We start from the raw sequence: 6,000 nt of genomic DNA, 5'->3' as shown, positions 1-6,000 counted from the left end.
AGTCTCTGGAGTTGAAGGAAAGGCCTGTCAGTCTATCCCCTGGGAATCTCCCAAGAGTCTGTTCCCCAGTTGAGGCCCCCATCTTATTAAGGATGAAAAAATGGGATTGTGGTCAGACAACCCCATTGGCTTATGATTTTGTCCCCCAGTTAGGTCTAGTTTCCAACACACACATTTTGGTTTTTCTTCAATGAAGTTACAATGCAGTCTTTAATTACATGACTATGTATTACATTTTCCAGGGGACCCCTGCCTTGTTCAGTTCACGGGATGGACAGGGCTCACTGAGTAAGCTGCTTTTCAGTATTTTGTTTTCTCCTCATTCTTCAGTGTGTGGCCTCAGGCCTTATTCACCGCACACTACTCTAACCTTGCTCCTAAGAGAAAATAATTTATTTTTATTTTGACATTTTCTATCAATACAGCATCTGATTGCTTTGTTAGAGAGCTGGTCAGGAACCAGCAAGTCCATTTCATGGGATAGGCTGTGATTTGAAAATTTGTTTCCATTCCAAATTGTAATCAAATTTCAAAATTTCCCTTGGAAAGATTTTTTTTTAATTTGGGTGTCAGTTCAAACATTACATTTCAGTAAAATTGAAGCATTTTGTTCAATTTTCAATATTTTATTTTTTACTTTAAATCTTATTTTAGATTATTTTTATCTCACCTTTTTTATTTTGTAAGTTGACTCCTCATGCCAAATGTCAACTCCAATCTCCAAAGCCTGGTCACACTAGAGCTTAAAATGAGCAAAACAGCTTATTTTCCCCTGGCTTCATTCTTGGAAATCTTTCAAGTGTTGTGAGCTAGACACCTGACATAGAAAATAGCAACTTCAGTGGTTAAAGTCTGGTAAAGTTATAAGCAACAGAAAACAGGGCTTTATAAAGAGAAGTGTCAGGCCACATTAATGAGACAGCATTACCAGCCCTACCTAAAATATTGTCAATCAATACCCAAATGCCAAATAATATTTTGTGTACCCCACTGACTTTAATGGGGGATGGATTGGGTGACCCTGCATATGAGTGTTCCAGAAAGGGTAATCATTATTCCTTCTGAAATCTCATTTATCTTCTTCCTTGTCGATGCAACTTGTAATTGATTGGGTGGGAGGGAGAGGGAGAAAGGAAAGGATAGTGCTAAATCTTACAGTTCATACACACGACAGACTATCACTGATATCAAAGGAAGTAAAATGCAGGACAATTCAAGAGAGCCCAGCTCAGTAGTGCCCTGATCTTGACTGGATCTTGATCCTGCGGCATTCTACTACTATTTTTGGTGTCAAATCTGAGGAACTGTCCCAGATTGAGGTGTCATCAGAAGAGGTTTTGTAACAAATTGATAAACTAAACATCAATATGTCACCAGGACCATATGGGATTCACCCAAGTGTTCTGAAGGAACTCAAAATGTGATATTTCAGAACTACTAACTGTAGTCTGTAACCTATCAACTAAATCAGTTTCTGCACCAAATGACTGGAGGATAGCTAATGTGCTACCAATTTTTTTAAAAGACTTCAGATGTGGCATTGCTACTAACCCACCGGTTGTGAGTTCATGAGAGGAGAGGGAGCTAGGATAGGGGGGGGGAAAAAAATGGTCCTGCTAGTGAAGGCAGGGGGCTGGACTTGATGACCTTTCAAGGTTCCTTCCAGTTCTAGGAGATTGGTATATCTCCAATTATTACCTTTATTACCTTTATGTGATCTTGACAATTACAGGCCAGTAAGCCTAATTTCAGTACTGGGAAAATTGGTTGAAACTATAGAAAAGAACAAAATGATCAGACACATAGATGAATATGATTGGTTGGGGAAGAGTCAACATGATTTTTGAAAAGAGAGATCATGCTTCACTAATTTACAAGAATTCTTTGAGGGGGGTCAACAACCATGTGGACAAAGGAGATCGAGTGGATATAGAGTACTGAGATTTTCAGAAAGCCTTTGACAAGGTCCCTCACCAAAGGCTCTTTAGCAAAGTAAGCTGTCATGAGATAAGAGGGAAAGTTCTCTCATTGATCAGTAAGGGGTTAAAAGATAGGAAACAAACACTAGAAATAAATGGTCAATTTTCAGAATAGAGAGAGGTAAATAGTGGTGTCCTCCAGAGGTCTGTACTGGACCAGTCCTATTCAACATATTCATAAATGATCTGGAAAAAAGGATAAACATTGAGGTGGAACAATTTGCAGATGATACAAAACTACTCAAGATATTTAAGTTCGAAGCAGACTGTTAAGAGTTACAAAGAAATTTTGGAAAACTGGATGACTGGGCAACAAAATAGCAGATGAAATTCAATGTTGATAAATGCAAAGTAATGCACATTGGAAAACATAATCCCCACTATACATATAAAATGATGAGATTTAAATTAGCTGTTACCAATGAAAAGAGATCTTGGAATCATTGTGGATAGCTCTCTGAAAACATCCACTCAATGTGCAGCAGCAGTCAAAAAAGCGAACAGAATGTTGGAAATAATTAGGAAAATGATAAGATAATAAGACAGAAAATATCATATTGGCTCTATATAAATCCATGGTACACCCACATCTTGAATACTGCATGCAAATGTGGTCTCCCCATATGAAAAAAAAGATATATTGGAAATATTCAGAAAGGGCAACATAAATGATTAGGGGTATGGAATGGTTTCCTTATGAGGGGAGATCAATAAAACCAGGATTTTTCAGCTTTGAAGACATGACTATGGGGGGTTATGATAGAGGTCTATAAAATCATGACTGGTGTGAAGAAAGTTATTTAATCCTTGTCTAACATCACAAGAACTAGGGATCATCCAAAGAAATTCATAGGCAGCAGGTTAAAAACAAACAAAAGGAAGGTTTTTTTTCACACAATGCACAGTCAACCTGAAGAACTCTTTGTTGAAGGATGTTGTGAAGGTGAAGACTATAACTGGGTTCAAAAAGGAACTAGATATGTTCCTGGAGGATAGGTCCATCAATGGCTAATAGCCAGGATGGGCAGGGATGGTGTCCCTAGCCTGTGTTTTCCAGAAGCTGGGGAATGGGTGACAGGGGGTGGATCACTTAAAATCATAGAATCATAGAATATCAGGATTGTAAGGGACCTCAGGAGGTCATCTAGTCCAACCCCCTGCTCAAAGCAGGACCAGTCCCCAACTAAATCATCCCAGCCAGGGCTTGGTCAAGCCTGACCTTCACTGCCCGCCTAGTGACAATGTTTTTCCTAATATCCAACCTAAACTTCCCCCACAGCAACTTGAGATCATTACTCCTTCTTCTGTCATCTTCTACAACTGAGAACAGCCTAGGTCCATCCTCTTTGGAACCCCCTTTCATGTAGTTGAAAGCAGCTACCAAATTCCCCCTCCTTCTCTTCTGCAGACTAAATAATCCCAGTTCCCTCAGCCTCTTCTTATAAATCATGTGCTCCAGCCCCCTAATCATTTTTGTTGCCCTCCGCTGGACTCTTTCCATTTTTTCTACATCCTTCTTGTAGAGTGGGGCCCAAAACTGGACACAATACTCCAGATCAGGAATCGCCAATGCTGAATAGAGGGGAATGATCACATCCCTCTATCTGCTGGCAATGCTTCTACTTATACAGCCCAAAATGCTATTAGCCTTCTTGGCAACAAGGACGCAATGTTGAATCATGTCCAGCTTCTCGTCCACCGTATCCCCTAGGTCCTTTTCTGCAGAACTGCTGCCTAGCCATTCGGTCCCTAGTCTGTAACAGTGCATGGGACTCTGCACTTGTCCTTGTTGAACCTTATCAGATTTATTTTGGCCCAATCCTCTAATTTGTCTCAGTCCTCTGTATCCTATCCCTACCCTCCAGCGTATCTACCACTCCTCCCAGTTGAATGTCATCTGCAAAGTTGCTGAGAGTGCAGTCCACACCATTCTCCAGATCATTAATGAAGATATTGAACAAAACCGGCCCCAGGACCGACCCTTGGGGCACTCTGCTTGATACCGGCTGCAAACTAGACATGGAGCCATTGATCACTACCCATTGAGCCAGCTTTCTATCCACTTTATAGTCCATTCATCCAACCCATACTTCTTTAACTTGCTGGCAAGAACACTGTGGGAGACCGTATCAAAAGCTTTGCTAAAGTCAAGGAATAACACATCCACTGCTTTCCCCTCATCCACAGAGCCATGCATTTCTTTATAGAAGGCAGTTAGGTTAGTCAGGCATGACTTGCCCTTGGTGAATCCATGCTGACTCTTCCGGATCACTTTCCTCTCCTCTAAGTGCTTCAAAATTGATTCCTTGAGGACCTGCTCCATGATTTTTCCAAGGACTGAGGTGAGGCTGACTGGCCTGCTGTTCCCCGGATCCTCATTCTTCCCTTTTTTAAAGATGGGCACTACAGTAGCCTTTTTCTAGTCATCCGGGACCTCCCACGATTGCCATGAGTTTTCAAAGATAATGGCCAATGGCTCTGCCATCACATCCGCCAACTCCTTTAGCACCCTCGGATGCAGTGCATCCAACCTCATGGACTTGTGCATGTCCTGCTTTTCTAAATAGTCCTGAACCACTTCTTTCTTCACAGGGGGCTGGTCACCTCCTCCTCATAGAGTGCTGCTCAGTGCAGCAGTCTGGGAGCTGCCCTTGTTTGTGAAGACAGAGCCAAAAAAAGCATTGAGTACATTAGCTTTTTCTACATCCTCTGTCACTAGGGTGACTCCCACATTCAGTAAGTGGCCAACACTTTCCCTGACCTTCTTCATGTTGCTAACATACCTGTAGAAACCCTTCTTGTTATTCTTAACATCCCTTTCTAGTTGTAACTCCATTTCTGATTTGGCCTTCCTGATTTCACTTCTGCATGCCTGAGCAATATTTTTATTCTCCTCCCTGGTCATTTGTCCAATCTTCCACTTCTTGTAAGCATCTTTTTTGTGTTGAAGATCAGCAAGGATTTCACTGTTAAGCCAAGCTGTTCGCCTACCATATTTACTATTCTTTCTACACACTGGGATGGTTTGTTCCTGCAACCTCAATAAGGATTCTCACACTTCTTATCAAACTGTCTGTACTGGGCTATCTTGATTATCACTTCAAAAGTTTTTTCTCTTACTTAATTGGCCTCTCGGAGTTGGTAAGACAACGCCAACATTTTCATGCTCTCTGTATGTGTATATATATCTCCTCACTATATTCTATGCATCTGAAGAAGTGAGCTGTAGCCCACGAAAGCTTATGCTCAGATAAATTTGTTAGTCTCTAAGGTACCACATGTACTCCTGTTCTTTTTGTGGATACAGACTAACATGGCTTCTTCTCTGAAAATTAAAATACAGCCAGGTCTCCTGGACTCCTTTCCCCCTCATGTTGTTCTCCCTGGGGATCCTATCCATCAGGTCCCTGAGGGAGTCAAAGTCAGCTTTTCTGATGTCCAGAGTCCGTATTCTGCTGCTTTCCTTTCTTCCTTTTGTCAGGATCCTGAACTTGACCATCTCATGGTCACTGCCTCCTAGAGTCCCATCCACTTTTGCTTCCCCTACTAATTCTTCCTGGTTTGTGAGCAGCAGGTCAAGAATATCTGTGCCCCTAGTTCAGTGGTCCCCAACCTTTTTGTGGCAAGTAGCACATTCATGTTTTCAGAAGAGTGTGGCAGGCACCAACAATTTTTCAAGGCTTATTTTGCATTTGTACAATAAATAATATAAAAAACATCATATTTAATATTACATAATATATGAATCCATAAGATAAAATAGGTAATTGTACATGTAAAAGTTATTAATTAAATTATTCATCAATTACTCTTTCACCTTACCATGTGAATTTGCTCTTTTTTGTCTACCTGTAAGAAAAAGTAAGGAGTTTTTACCAAAGAAATATCATAAACAGTTTTCATCTTCTTTATTTTAAAAAAAGTAAAATATTGATGAACTGCTGGTCCAAATATATTTATTATTCTTACTTTAACATAGATAGCCAGTTATGGTTAATTTAAAAATATTCTTTGTATTGTT

This window comes from Mauremys reevesii, linkage group 13 (genome assembly GCF_016161935.1).
Source record: "Mauremys reevesii isolate NIE-2019 linkage group 13, ASM1616193v1, whole genome shotgun sequence".
Lineage (NCBI taxonomy): Eukaryota > Metazoa > Chordata > Testudines > Geoemydidae > Mauremys > Mauremys reevesii.
The sequence above is the reverse complement of the archived record's forward strand: the minus strand, read 5'-3'. Positions refer to the sequence as shown.